Source organism: Pleurodeles waltl, chromosome 6 (genome assembly GCF_031143425.1).
Source record: "Pleurodeles waltl isolate 20211129_DDA chromosome 6, aPleWal1.hap1.20221129, whole genome shotgun sequence".
Lineage (NCBI taxonomy): Eukaryota > Metazoa > Chordata > Amphibia > Caudata > Salamandridae > Pleurodeles > Pleurodeles waltl.
Window position 1 is genome coordinate 51,334,150 of NC_090445.1, and position 16,326 is coordinate 51,350,475.

Genomic DNA, 16,326 nt, shown 5'->3' on the forward strand with positions numbered 1-16,326 from the left:
TGAGAGCTTGTGGGTCTGGCCTCCAACTGTAAAAACACGGAAGCTGCGTATTCAGACGTGTCGCAAACACGTCTATCAAAAAAGGACCCCACAGAAGATTGAGAAATTTAAACACTCTGGGATTCAACCTCCAGTCACTGACATCCCGAAGATATCTGGAATTCCAATCTGCTAACACATTAGTTTTGCCCGGAATATAATCCGCTGTGACAGATATCTGGTGAGCTAGACAGAAGTGCCAAAAATCCTTCGCAATTTCTGCTAGCATCTTGGAATGGGTTCCCCCCAGTTTGTTTATGTATCTGACGGCGGAAATGTCAATTTTCAAGAGGATACAACATTGTGCTTTGATTGGAGACAGAAGAGGGGGTGATTCTAACTTTGGCGGGCGGCGGAGGCCGCCCGCCAAAGTTCCCCCAACAGAATACTGCTACGCGGTCAGAAGACCGCCGCGGTTATTCTGTGTTTCCCGCTGGGCTGGCGGGCGACCGCCAGAAGGCCGCCCGCCAGCCCAGCGGGAAACCCCTTCCCACGAGGAAGCCGGCTCCGAATGGAGCCGGCGGAGTGGGAAGGGTGCGACGGGTGCAGTAGCACCCGTCGCGATTTTCAGTGTCTGCAATGCAGACACTGAAAATCATTTAGGGGCCCTCTTACGGGGGCCCCTGCAGTGCCCATGCCATTGGCATGGGCACTGCAGGGGCCCCCAGGGGCCCCAGGACACCCCTCACCGCCATCCTGTTCCTGGCGGTCGTGGCGGTGAGGGGGTCGGAATCCCCATGGCGGCGCAGAGGATTCCTCAGGGCAGCGGAAAACCGGCGGGAGACCGCCGGTTTTCCGTTTCTGACCGCGGCTGTACCGCCGCAGTCAGAATGCCCTTGGGAGCACTGCCAGCCTGTTGGCGGTGCTCCCGCGGTCCCCGGCCCTGGCGGTCAATGACCGCCAGGGTCGGAATGACCGCCAGAGTCTTCACTGCAAAGGAGCCTGCTAGAAGTTCTAGACAGTTGATCTGCATTTGAAGTTCCTCCGGGGACCACCGTCCACCCGTCTCCATCTGTCCACATCTGGCTCTCCAGCCCCATCTGCTGGCATCTGACTCTATGACAATCTCTGGAACAGAGACAAAGATTGCTCTGCCGTTCCAGGCATCCATATGAGTCAACCACCACTGAATTGCTGTGCGGGCTTCTTGAGACAAGATGACCTGCTCCAAATAGGAAAGACCCTTGCGCAGATGCAAGATCTTCATTCTCTGAAGGGCTCAATAATGGAGGGGGCCTGAAAAAATGGTCTAAATAGATGAGGTAAGGAGGCCCACCAATCGGGCAAGAACCCTTAAGGAAATCGAAGGAACAGACAATGCTCTCTTCAATTCCTTCTTGATGGCTAATCTCTTGGTCAAAGGTAGTTTCAATTGCGCTGAAATTGAGTTTATCTTGAACCCCAAGTAGTCTATCTGTTGGGATGGAATCAATTTGGATTTTTCCTTGTTTATGATAAACCCCAGATCCTGGAGTAGCTGAATTGTCCATGAAAGATGGAGAAGAACCAGACCCTTCTCCTGCGCCATGATGGGAAAGTCGTCGAAATAAGTTATAAGATGAACACTTTTTTCTCTGAGCCATTGCATAACTGGGCGCATAATCTTGGTGAAACACCAAGGAGCTGAGGACAGGCCGAAGGGAAGAGCTGAGAACTCGTAACAATTGTTCTCCAGAAGAGCAGAAGAAAACGACAATGAGGTGCAAAAATGGAAATGGTCAAATAGACGTCTTTGAGATCTAGACGTAGCATCCAATCTCTTTCCAACAAAAGGTCTCGAAGGAGATGAATGCCCTCCATTTTGAAATGTCAATAGACAATCCACGAGCTGAAGAGGCGAAGATTGAGCACTAACCGGGAACCTCCATCCTTCTTTTGAACCAAAACGATTGTGCTGATGAACCCCCTGGGGTGCAGGAGAGAAGGAACTATTGCTCCTTTCTGAAGCAAAGTTTCTATTTCCTGATCCATAAAGAAACTCTCTTGTTGGGAAAAACAGAGAGGAGGGGGAATGGAAGACCAGATGATAACCTTGAATTGTTTCTAACACCCAAACATCTTGTGTGATTATAGACCAATTGTGTACAAACAAACTCACTCTGCCCCCCAGAATGACTTCCCCAGAAAGAAGAAGAGTTACCTGCTTGAGCGGGGCTTTGGTTGTACTGTCCTCCTCTGTTGGGACCTCTGGGGTTGCAACCTCTGTATCCTCGTCCTCTTGCAGGATAGAAGTTGGGATTAGGTTGGAAGCCTGAGGAGCCTCTGCCTATGTAATATGCTCTGGAAGCCTGAGGAATGGAACGGCCTCCCGTTCGACCTCCAAAATGTCCAGCCCTGCGAAAAAGGCCACTATTGAACACCTTTTTGATCGAGGTTTGAGCTTCATCCAGGGCCGAGAAGGTGGCCACATATTTGGCCAAATCTTTAACAAATCTGTCCCCCAAAAAAAGTCCATTCGCTGAAGGGCCTGCATCTGAAGGGGCCAAATCTGCCAATTTTGGATTTATGTGAAGTAGGAGAGATTTCCAACGTTCTGTGGAAATGGAGCAGTTGGCATTTCCTAATAGACAAACGGCAGTTTGGGACCATTCCAATAGACTCTCAGGATCTATAGCTTTTTGAGTCTCTTTAGCGTGAACAGCCAAGTCTAAAATCTTCATAAAAGGTCCAGGAATATCTAACAATTTATCCTGAAAACCTCTCCAGGCTCTATTGATAGCCTTCTTGGGTTCTTGAGCGTACTTTTTTTGAGAAAAGTCACCATATGTGGATCAAGCTCCAGAGTTTTCGCAACCTTACAAGGTAGAGCTGGTCGAGGGCACTCGGACTGAAGAGAATTGCGAACGTCTTTTTCAAAGCCTTTTCGCAGTCTAGACTGCACTTAATCTGCCACTTCTTGACATGGCATCCATTCAGTGGATCTAGGATGTATAATAGCGTCAGAGTCAAATTGTAAATTTTTACCAGGTGATGGCATCACGGGATCTTCGGCGTGATGAGCCTTGCGTTTGTACTTACCCTTTGGTTTATCCTGTATCTGGGACGCGTCAGAATCTGAAGTATCAGAGTCAGAAGAGTGTTGACTAGTCTGGACGGGGGAGTAGCGCGATTTTGAAAAGCCCCATACTCATGATCATTCAGGACCGTGTTAACAGTCTGATCTATAAGGTCATTAGATGACCGGCCAGGCTCAGTAACATTGACCTCTACCGGGGTGGGGTTCCAGAGCCTACGCAAAGCGCCTAACACCATAATTAAATATAGGCTGTGCAAAAGGACGTAGTGCCTTTACCAAGGCTTTTTTTAACTGAGTCCTGCACGTAGAAGTCTAAAGCCTCCACAAGGCGCTCTTCCATGTGTTGGTCATAATGACCAGCATCATACTCCCCATATTGTTCATCATCCATATATTGGGCCATGATTACTCTCTGCACAACAATATATATTGGAGGTCCCAGCTGCACAGGTATTAGTACTGGGGGGAAAAACCCAAGTGCTGCACATAAAATTAGTTTTCAAACAGAATTTCCAGAGGAGAGAGGCACAGAAACAAAGATTTTCCCTAGAGCCTTGCACTATTGTATTATTACAGCCATCTGGGCGTATTCCTGAAGGCACACTGTAAAATGTGCTCCGTCGGCAGCACAGAAGGGAAAAATCCATCCTCACTCACTGTAAATCACGCTCGCACTTAGAGAAGTAATTTGTGCACATGCGCCAGTTCAGAGAGTGAAAGCGGACTGACCAAGACGTGCCCTTCAGGCCTCCTCACCGACAGGGCAAATCGCATTATAGTTGCACGCGAGCATGTTATTTTAACTGAAAATAAACGTTGTAGAAACACACTGCAAATAGGTTAAAGCAATCGGCATGCCGCGCATGAAGGCATGAGCCCGTGCTGAAATATCCGAACAATATTTGCATAAACAAAAACAGATCGATCGGGAAATGAAGTACTTAGCTCTTTGCATGAAGCAGCAAAGAAAGAGGACGGACTTAGTGGATTAGGACATATATATGAGAGGGCAGACCCTGATTGGGGGAAATGTTGAGGCTGTCGTCTCATGGGAAATATTATTGGCTGCTCTGTGTTTACAGTAAAAGAAAGAGAAGCATAATCAAAAGCCTCTGGTCCTGACATAGAAACGAAGACACATGGCCCAGCGGCTTCGGAGAATGCTGGGATGCTGTACTCCGTCTCAGCACCAGGAACCAAGAAGCATGACGAGCGGGGCTAGAAAGTCGATAATGTCAAAATTGCTTGCGGGCCCCCTGGGGGAGAGACTCTGCAAAGGGCTTGCATGTCAAGACTGCTGCCAACAATAATGCTGCCCGGAGCGCAGAGGTGAGTGCGGAGGAGGCAGTACAGGACACATTTTCAGGTCATTCGGGGGAGCCTTAGTGGGGCAGGATGGGAACTGGACATTACAAATATCACATTCTGATCGGACGCATGCTGGGTTGTGGGATGAGCAGCAGCAAAATGGGCTCAAGGGTGAAATCAGCAGCAAGGAGGTACTGATGGATGGCCAAATCTAGTTCTGAATTTGCAGAACGGATTGGGGAGGTTGAAAATCATATCTCTGCAGTGGAGGATGATTTCACAGCCCAGAAGGAAGCCTCTAGCCTATTAAAAGCTCAAATAGAAGACATGGAATGAAAACATGAAGATTTTGAAAACAGACTGAGATGCAATAACCTTCATGCACTAGATGTTGCAGAAGGGACTGAGGGATCTGACATTCGGCGGCTTGTGGTGGAATTGTTTAAAGAAGCCTTCCCGGAACTCTTGTAATGATCTTGGGAGGTTGAAGTCCAAAGAGCACACAGGTTTCTGTTCGTTCAAAGGTCTAGATGAGGTCATGAAAACAATAGACCAAGAGCTATACTTATTTACTTGTGCAACTTCTTTCTGCGACAATCCTTGTATGATTTGGCTCGACCAGATCGAAAGAGATCAGTCAAGGGACAGGAAATTTTTGTTAGGCCTGATTACTGTCCACTAACGCTGGAGAAGAGGTGGCGTCTGCGGCAGCTGATCTCACCTTTGCAGGACAAGAGCACCCAAGCATTCTTGCTGGATCCAGCCAAACTTAAAGTTATAGTTAAAAATATTTCTTACTTTTTTACTTCTGAAAATAAGGCCAAGGAATTCTTGGAGAGCTTGAAGCTGAACCGGGAGTATGGCTGAGTTGTGTCAAGCTTGACTAAATGCTGCAGTTTGTGGTTGTAAGAGGGGAGGAGTCCATCTAGTGTCAAGAGGGGTACAATGAGTGAATTTATGACACTAAATAATGAAGTTATTAATAGCTATATAGGGGACTGGGTTAGGGAGCCCCCATTCCATCACAAATGGATCCTTTTGATCCATATGCCCTTTGGGTTTGGTGGGAAGGGAGGGTGGGGGCCTTGGGACCAGGGATTGGAGGGAGAGGGAAGCGGGATCACTCTGGGGCAAAGGTTTTATGTGGGGGTGAAGTAGGGTGAATATGCTAGCTCAGAATTATTTTTCAAACAAGTCAGCGCCTTTTGGAGACTTAGGGTGGTTTTTAGCACCTGTGGCAGTCAGAAACTGATGTTCCAAACTTACAAGGGTATGATAATGAGTGAATGCATTAAGGAACACAATGATGGGGGGGTAAGTTTCGTATTAGTTCCATCAACATCTGCAGGCTCAATGACAAAGAGAAAAGGCAGAGAACTGGGCTAGGGCTTAAAGTTATGCGCTCACATATGGTTTGTATGCAGGACACACATATTCCTTGGGGGAAGCATCAGGTGTTTAAGGATCTGGGTTTCTCAGTATGAGGCTGTTCTGAGCAGGGGATTACATCTAGAGGGGTAGCAATTCTTGCCAAAAACTCTCTTGGTATTTCTGGACGCTCATTAGCAGGTAAGTTGGGTCGGGGGGCTATTGTGGAGTGTAAAATGGGCTCAGCCCACTTTACGCTGTATGCGGTTTATAGCTCTAATGTTTGTAGGAAAGTACCCTCTTTTTGGCATGGTTACCCCCACTTTTTGCCTGATGTTAGTATGTTTTGGCTGTATTCACTAGGATTCTGCTAACCAGGACCCCTGCGACTGTGCTCTCTCCCTCTAAATTTGGTTGCTTAGGACTTAGCACACCCCACAATTGGCATACTGGTGGCCCATATAAGTCCTGAGTATATGGTACTTAGGTACCCAGGGCATTGGGGCACCACGGGTTCCCCATGGGCTGCAGCATGTATTGTGCCATCCATGGCAGCACTTGCAAAATGAGTCTGCAGGCCTGCAGCTTGCGTGAAAAGGTGCATGCACCCCTTTACTACTGGTCACTGCAACTGTAAATCACTTCTATGGTAGGCCCTTCTACCCCAGAGGGCAGGGTGCAGGTACCTGTATTGAGGGCACCCCTGCATGAGCATAGGTGCCCCTACGAACTCCAGCTCCATTACCCTGGACTTCGTAATTGCAGGAAAGCCATTTTACCCATGTACTGGATACAGGTCCTACAGGTACTACCTATCCGAGGTGGCAGAGGCCCCTGGGAGCATCTGAGTGGCCAGGTTAGGCTGGTGATGTCACAGCCTCCTCCTAATAGGTGGTCACCCTGGTAGGTGACCAATCCCTCTTTCTGGGCTATTTAGGGTCTTCCTTTTGGGTGGGTCCTCAGATTTGACGTGCAAGATTCCAGCAGGTCTCCTCTGCATCGTTTACTTCATCTTCTGGCTACCGGGACTGAAAATGAACCCTCCATGAACCGACAATCTGCAACTCCAGCGACGATTCCGCTTTGCAACATTGTTTCTCCGGCTCCTTTCAGCAACTGCAACATTTCCCTGACTGTGCATCCTCTGAGGGTGGCGAGTCTTCAACCAGCACGAGAAGTAAGAAGGCATCTCCCTCGGAGTGAAGGATTCACTCCCCTGCAGCTGCAGGCACCAACTACAATGACGACGTGTTGCGTGGATCCTCCCTCCTCCAGAACTGCATGGATCCTGCCTACAGACGGTGGTCTGGAGTGGTCCCCTTGGTCATCTCTGCCAGCTTTCCAACTTGAGAGCTGGTAAGCCCTCGCCTCTCCTTGCAGGACAGTACCCTTTTTTACTGTGACTTGTGCAGCTACCAAGGCTTGTTTCTTCCCCCTTCAAGGGATCTTCAGACTCTGTGTAGCCCGGCCCCCAGCACTCCTTCCTGCAGAGCACAGTCTCCTGCCTGCTGCTCCAGCGACGTGGGACTCCTCTTCAGGTGTGCTGAGTGGGCTTCACTGCGAGTCCTGTGGCTGCCGCCCGTAGGCCGCCTGTGGGGGCTGCCTCCTCGTCTTGTAATTCTCCCAGTTGCTGAGAGTCACCTCGGACTCCCCTCCTTGGATCGAGTGCCTGGACCTTGCTGGTCTTCTTCAGCCTTGCAAAACCTTCTTCACTGACTCTTGCATTTGCCAAGGCTTGTTGGTGATTTCCAGCACCACTGATGGACTGCACCGCGACTGCCGACGTAGGACATCACTTGCATCACTTCTGGAACTCCTCTTCTGCTCCTGTGCTGCACTGCTAACTTTCTTCATTCCACTGTCGATCTGGACCTGCATCCACAGAAAGGTGGGTAGTGGCTGGTGCAACAGCCGGACACTCCAACTCGAACTGGACTTGGGGACTTGGTCCCCTTCTTTTGCAAGTCCACTTCTGTCAGGATCCACCTTTGGTTTCTTCCAGTCTTGTCTGGGTCTTGCACAGTCCTTTTCCAAAGTCTTCCTGTTATTTTTGGGGAAAACCAGCTACTTCCTGCTTCTCTCCCGGTCACTGGGGGGTACCCTGGTACTCACATTTTGGTGTTCCTAGTTCCTCCAGCTCCCCTCTACTGATTCAACTTCCTTGGGTGATGGACTGCCTTTCACATTCCATTTTTTTAGTATATGGTTTGGCCCTCCCCTAGGGCCCTCACTATTTGCTATTGCTTTTACAAGTGCCTATTGCTTTCTATGCTATTTCCTGATTGCTAATATGTATATAATAGTGTGTTTACTCACCTCCAGTTGGGGTATTGCCTATACAATATTTTAGTATTTGTGTTACCATAATAAAGTACCTTTATTTTTGTAAACCTCTGTGGTTCTTTCATGTGTGTAAGTGCTGTGTGACTATAGTGGTATTGCATAAGCTCTACATGTCTCCTGGATATGTCTTGGCTGCTCATCCACAGTTACCTCTAGAGAGCCCTGGTTTCCTAGACACTGCCTACACCACACTAATAGGGGATGCCTGGACATGGTATAAGGTGATAACACCATAGGTGCTCACCACACACCACCTACAATGTTGACAAACTCACGGTTTTTGACACACTTAACTGCTCTACCAATTGCCCTTATCGGTGGTGGTATGTGGGGATTTTAAAATTCATATGAAGGTTAATGGTGATCTTGCGGGAGGTCAGGACTATGTGGTGCATAAGCCAGAAACGTTTAAAGCTGTAGAGCGACTGGTGGCTGATGAGGGACTTTTGGACATCTGGGCTAAGCACAAGGCTCTGGACCCGGGTTTTATTTTGAATTCAGTACCACGCAACAATCTGGTTCGTCTGGACTATTTGTTGGTATCCATTTCAGGGTCGGTGGGAACTGACATAGAAAAATTCCCCCAATTATTGTCAGACAATAACCCCTTAGTTCTTAAAATCCCAATAGTAGGACTTTGTCGACCACAGGGCTTGTTTACTTTTGACAAAAAACTCTTGATGGATAAGTTATATATTGAACACATGCGCTCTTGGCTGAGAGAGTTCTTGATGATTAATAGGGGCACAACCTCTCTGAATGTTATGTGGGATGCCCTGAAGGCGGGGATAAGGGGAGAGACTCTGAGCCTGGGTCTGTATATTCAAATAGAAAACAAAGGGCTTTGCAGAGTTTCTATAGGGAACTGGCCCGAGCCAAGGAAGAGCTGACGAAGGAGGTGACAGATAGGCGTATTACTTGTGAAACACAGTCACAGATAGCGAAATGTATGGCCAAAATTAATCAATGCTTTAAAGTGGAACTGCACAAAAGTACCAAGTATATAGGACTCAATGTATGAATATGGGGAATCCACCCGGCAGGCTATTGACATTACAAATTAGGCAGAAGAAGGCAAGGGGTCTGATACAAGCAATAAAGGACTCCAGGCAATGTGGTAGAAGATTTGCCAGGGACTATTAGTGCTTTCAAGAGTACTATCAAGCACTCTATTCAGAGGTAATAGACCGACTAGGGGCTAGAGTTGGGGAGTATCTCCAGGGGACAGATAGGGATAGGGTATCTGAGGAAGATCGAGGCGGTTGGGCTCGACCATCACATCTGAAGAGATCTTGGTGGCAACAGATTCATTGGCGGTGGGGAAAGCAGCCGGCTGGATTCCCTACCACTGGAATTTTATAAAACCTTTCTTGTGGAGCTACAACAAGATATGCTGCAACTGTTTCGATCAGCACAGCAGGGTGAGGCTCCGGCCTCCCTGAGGTGTGCAAACATAGGCCCTCATTACAACCCTGGCGGTCTTTGACCGCTAGGGCTGTTTTGTCAGAAGCACCGCCAACAGGCTGGCGGTGCTTCCCTGGGAATCACGACCGCAGCGCTTCACCGGCGGTACCGGCGTTTTCCCGCCACTTTTGTCCCGACGGTTTAAATCCCCCAGGGTAGCGCATGCAACTTTTCACTGTCTGCATCCTGCAACTGCACCCGTCACACAGCTGCAACTCTGCCGGCTCCATTTGGAGCCGGCTCCCGTGTTGTGGCCGAGATCCCAGCTGGGTCGGCGGGCGGAAATCAGGTTTCCGCCCGCCGGCCCAGCGCGGATCTCCAAATAGACCCCGCGGGAGTGTGGCTTCATTGGCAGCTGCCCGGCGGTTTCAACTTGGTGGGCGGCAACCGCCGCCCGCCAAGGTTGAAATGAGGGCCATAGTCATTATTAAGAAGATAAATCCCCTCTGCTGCCTGGGTCCTATAGACCTATATCCTTATTAAATGTCGACAGAAAGATCTATGCAAAGGTTCTTGCATCTAGATTGGCCAGAGTGATACCACCATTACTTTCAGATAGGCAGCATGGGTTCATCCCTGTAGAGGGACTGTTGATCATATTACGAGGGTGATCACACTATTTGATACTGCTACAGTTCAAGATACCACCTGGGCTTGATTTTATTGGATGCTGAGAAAGCATTTGATCGCAGTTTCTATGGGCAGTGATGGAACATAAAGGTTTTGGGGAAGGATTTATATGGGCCATTAGGATGTTATATAAGAATATGGTGGCCAGGCTACGCATCACAAGCTTGGAGTCAGGAGAGATATTTATTGTATGAGAAACAAGACAAGGGTGTCCCTGCTCACCCCTGCTCTTTGCTCTCTATATTGACCCTTTTATTGCTAAGTTAGAACAGAACTCGGATATAAAGCCTGTAACCCAGCATTCTATAGGTTAAAAAGTATTTGCATATGCTGATGATGTGGCGGTGGTCTCCACTGATCCGGGGGTGGCCGTAACTGAAATTGAGAGCCTTGCTAAACAGTTTGGGGTGTATTCAGGGTATAAATTAAATGCAGCTAAGACACAGGTCATTTGAACAGAGAGTGTGGGATTTAGAGATCAGCGGGTCAATCCTGAAGCAGTCTATTTGGGGAATAAGAATCACAGCCACTATTGATAGTCTAGTAGAGGTTAACATGACCCCTATACTATATAAAGTGAGGTGGGAACTTAATAGAATATATCACCTACATCTTTCTTTAGTAGGTAGGACCAATGTGATCAAGATGTCTGTACTGCCAAAGGTACCTTATATATTTCGGGCCATCCCTCTAGAGATTGGTAAGGTGTGGCTCACCAAATTGGAGTCGTTATATATGAACTTGCCAAGGGAGCGTGGGGGATGGGCAGTCCCAAACTTTACTTTGTATTATTGGGCCTGTATGCTGCAACACATGGCTATATTGGTAACAGGAGACACCGGTGGGCTAAGTACGGCAGAGGCTCCAACTATTTACAAAATGTTGTTGGGAGAGGAATCAAGGGCAAGCTTTTTGAGGATCCTGGAACCCAGTTATTATAAAAAAAAACACATTTTAAGGTTCTGAAGGCTGCGCATAAAGTACGGAGTCAGCTGAGACGGAAGTTGGCTCTCTGGAAGGTTAACTAATATACACCTACCTCTGCATCGAATGTATTGCCCTGTATCGTTCAAGGTTCTTTGATGATGAAGTGTAGCAGAAAGATCTTTATCAGGATGCTCAACTCCATTCCTTGTTAGAAATGCAGGAATTGTATGACCTCCCGAAAGAGGATTTTTTCAAATACTTGCAAATTCGACTAATAGCAGAATGTTAAAGGAAATGCGCAAGATTCCGCTCATCGAGTCGATTCGGCTTAAGCAGAAGACTGGATGTATTTATGGTTGTTGCTGCAGGAGGACAATCTAGAAGCACAGAATATTAAGCGGGGTGCTAGACTCGGCAATGATAAGCTGGTCAAATGGGGAGGGGACGCTGAGGGCAGATGTAGAAATTGTGCTGCGCGAATGGCTGATATTGTCCAAATTAGTTTTGCCTGTGTAAGGAAATGCCTCCTTGGCATGGTTGCCCCCTGACTTTTTGCCTTTGCTGATGCTATGTTTACAATTGAAAGTGTGCTGAGGCCTGCTAACCAGGCCCCAGCACCAGTGTTCTTTCCCTAACCTGTACTTTTGTATCCACAATTGGCAGACCCTGGCATCCAGATAAGTCCCTTGTAACTGGTACTTCTAGTACCAAGGGCCCTGATGCCAAGGAAGGTCTCTAAGGGCTGCAGCATGTCTTATGCCACCCTGGAGACCTCTCACTCAGCACAGATACACTGCTTGCCAGCTTGTGTGTGCTAGTGAGGACAAAACGAGTAAGTCGACATGGCACTCCCCTCAGGGTGCCATGCCAGCCTCTCACTGCCTATGCAGTATAGGTAAGACACCCCTCTAGCAGGCCTTACAGCCCTAAGGCAGGGTGCACTATACCATAGGTGAGGGTACCAGTGCATGAGCATGGTACCCCTACAGTGTCTAAACAAAACCTTAGACATTGTAAGTGCAGGGTAGCCATAAGAGTATATGGTCTGGGAGTCTGTCAAACACGAACTCCACAGCACCATAATGGCTACACTGAAAACTGGGAAGTTTGGTATCAAACTTCTCAGCACAATAAATGCACACTGATGCCAGTGTACATTTTATTGTAAAATACACCACAGAGGGCACCTTAGAGGTGCCCCCTAAAACTTAACCGACTATCTGTGTAGGCTGACTAGTTCCAGCAGCCTGCCACACTAGAGACATGTTGCTGGCCCCATGGGGAGAGTGCCTTTGTCACTCTGAGGCCAGTAACAAAGCCTGCACTGGGTGGAGATGCTAACACCTCCCCCAGGCAGGAGCTGTGACACCTGGCGGTGAGCCTCAAAGGCTCACCCCTTTGTCACAGCCCAGCAGGGCACTCCAGCTTAGTGGAGTTGCCCGCCCCCTCCGGCCACGGCCCCCACTTTTGGCGGCAAGGCTGGAGGGAACAAAGAAAGCAACAAGGAGGAGTCACTGGCCAGTCAGGACAGCCCCTAAGGTGTCCTGAGCTGAGGTGACTCTAACTTTTAGAAATCCTCCATCTTGCAGATGGAGGATTCCCCCAATAGGGTTAGGATTGTGTCCCCCTCCCCTTGGGAGGAGGCACAAAGAGGGTGTACCCACCCTCAGGGCTAGTAGCCATTGGCTACTAACCCCCCAGACCTAAACACGCCCTTAAATTTAGTATTTAAGGGCTACCCTGAACCCTAGAAAACTAGATTCCTGCAACTACAAGAAGAAGGACTGCCTAGCTGAAAAACCCCTGCAGAGGAAGACCAGAAGACGACAACTGCCTTGGCTCCAGAAACTCACCGGCCTGTCTCCTGCCTTCCAAAGATCCTGCTCCAGCGACGCCTTCCAAAGGGACCAGCGACCTCGACATCCTCTGAGGACTGCCCCTGCTTCGAAAAGACAAGAAACTCCCGAGGACAGCGGACCTGCTCCAAGAAAAGCTGCAACTTTGTTTCCAGCAGCTTTAAAGAACCCTGCAAGCTCCCCGCAAAAGGCGTGAGACCTGCAACACTGCACCCGGCGACCCCGACTCGGCTGGTGGCGATCCAACACCTCAGGAGGGACCCCAGGACTACTCTAAGACTGTGAGTACAAAAACCTGTCCCCCCTGAGCCCCCACAGCACCGCCTGCAGAGGGAATCCCGAGGCTTCCCCTGACCGCGACTCTTTGAATCCTAAGTCCCGACACCTGGGAGAGACCCTGCACCCGCAGCCCCCAGGACCGGAAGGACCGGACTTTCACTGGAGAAGTGACCCCCAGGAGTCCCTCTCCCTTGCCCAAGTGGAGGTTTCCCCGAGGAATCCCCCCCTTGCCTGCCTGCAGCGCTGAAGAGATCCCGAGATCTCTCATAGACTAACATTGCGAACCCGACGCTTGTTTCTACACTGCACCCGGCCGCCCCCGCGCCGCTGAGGGTGAAATTTCTGTGTGGGCTTGTGTCCCCCCCGGTGCCCTACAAAACCCCCCTGGTCTGCCCTCCGAAGACGCGGGTACTTACCTGCAAGCAGACCGGAACCGGGGCACCCCCTTCTCTCCATTCTAGCCTATGTGTTTTGGGCACCACTTTGAACTCTGCACCTGACCGGCCCTGAGCTGCTGGTGTGGTGACTTTGGGGTTGCTCTGAACCCCCAACGGTGGGCTACCTTGGACCAAGAACTAAGCCCTGTAAGTGTCTTACTTACCTGGTTAACCTAACAAATACTTACCTCCCCTAGGAACTGTGAAAATTGCACTAAGTGTCCACTTTTAAAACAGCTATTTGTGAATAACTTGAAAAGTATACATGCAATTTTGATGATTTGAAGTTCCTAAAGTACTTACCTGCAATACCTTTCGAATGAGATATTACATGTAGAATTTGAACCTGTGGTTCTTAAAATAAACTAAGAAAATATATTTTTCTATATAAAAACCTATTGGCTGGATTTGTCTCTGAGTGTGTGTACCTCATTTATTGTCTATGTGTATGTACAACAAATGCTTAACACTACTCCTTGGATAAGCCTACTGCTCGACCACACTACCACAAAATAGAGCATTAGTATTATCTCTTTTTGCCACTATCTTACCTCTAAGGGGAACCCTTGGACTCTGTGCATACTATTCCTTACTTTGAAATAGTGCATACAGAGCCAACTTCCTACATTGGTGGATCAGCGGTGGGGTACAAGACTTTGCATTTGCTGGACTACTCAGCCAATACCTGATCACACGACAAATTCCAAAATTGTCATTAGAAATTCATTTTTGCAATTTGAAATTTTTCTAAATTCTTAAAAGTCCTGCTAGGGCCTTGTGTGTTAAGTCCCTGTTTAGCATTGTCTTTTAGAGTTTAAAAGTTTGTTAAAAGTTTGAAATTAGATTCTAGAAACAGTTTTAGATTCTTTAAAAAGTCTTCCAACTTTTAGCAAAATAATGTCTGATACAGAGATGAATGTGGTGGAACTCGACACCACACCTTACCTCCATCTTAAGATGAGGGAGCTAAGGTCTCTCTGTAATATCAAAAAAATAACCATTGGCTCCAGACCTACCAAAATTCAGCTCCAGGAGCTGTTGGCAGAGTTTAAAAAAGCCAACCCCTCTGATGATGACCTCACAGAGGAAGAAATTAGTGACTTGGAGGCCAATGTCCCTCCTCCAGTCCTAAATAGGGAGAACAGGACCCCTCAAGTCCTGTCTCCAACTGTGTTAGTCAGAAATAGTGAGTCCCTCACAGGAGGGTCCCACATTTCTGAAATCACTGAGGATGCTCTCAGTGAAGATGACCTCCTGTTAGCCAGGATGGCCAAAAGATTGGCTTTAGAGAGACAGCTCCTAGCCATAGAAAGGGAAAGACAAGAGATGGGCCTAGGACCCATCAATGGTGGCAGCAATATAAATAGGGTCAGAGATTCTCCTGACATGTTAAAAATCCCCAAAGGGATTGTGACAAAATTTGAAGATGGTGATGACATCACCAAGTGGTTCACAGCTTTTGAGAGGGCTTGTGTAACCAGAAAAGTGAACAGATCTCACTGGGGTGCTCTCCTTTGGGAAATGTTCACTGGAAAGTGTAGGGATAGACTCCTCACACTCTCTGGAAAAGATGCAGAATCTTATGACCTCATGAAGGGTACCCTGATTGAGGGCTTTGGATTCTCCACTGAGGAGTACAGGATTAGGTTCAGGGGGGCTCAAAAATCCTCGAGCCAGACCTGGGTTGACTTTGTTGACTACTCAGTGAAAACACTAGATGGTTGGATTCAAGGCAGTGGTGTAAGTAATTATGATGGGCTGTACAATTTATTTGTGAAAGAACACCTATTGAGTAATTGTTTCAATGATAAACTGCATCAACATCTGGTAGACCTAGGACCAATTTCTCCCCAAGAATTGGGAAAGAAGGCGGACCATTGGGTCAAGACAAGGGTGTCCAAGACTTCAACAGGGGGTGACCAAAAGAAAGGGGTCACAAAGACTCCCCAGGGGAAGGGTGATGAGACAACCAAAACTAAAAATAGTAAAGAGTCTTCTACAGGCCCCCAAAAACCTGCACAGGAGGGTGGGCCCAGAGCCTCTTCACAAAACAATGGGTACAAGGGTAAAAACTTTGATCCCAAAAAGGCCTGGTGTCATAGCTGTAAACAGCATGGACACCAAACTGGAGACAAGGCCTGTCCCAAGAAAGGTTCCACTCCAAACTCCCATCCAGGTAACACTGGTATGGCTAGTCTCCAAGTGGGATCAACAGTGTGCCCAGAGCAAATCAGGGTCCACACTGAGGCTACTCTAGTTTCTGAGGGTGGGGTGGATTTAGCCACACTAGCTGTCTGGCCGCCTAACATGCAAAAATACAGACAGCAACTCTTAATTAATGGGACTAGAATAGAAGGCCTGAGGGATACAGGTGCCAGTGTCACCATGGTGACAGAGAAACTGGTTTCCCCTGGCCAATACCTGACTGGAAAAACTTACACAGTCACCAACGCTGACAATCAGAGAAAAGTACATCCCATGGCAATGGTTACTTTAGAATGGGGAGGGGTCAAGGGCCTGAAACAGGTGGTGGTCTCCTCAAATATCCCAGTGGACTGTCTGCTTGGAAATGACCTGGAGTCCTCAGCATGGGCTGGGGTAGAACTAAAAACCCATGCAGCAATGCTGGGTATCCCTGAACTGGTGTGTGTGAAAACAA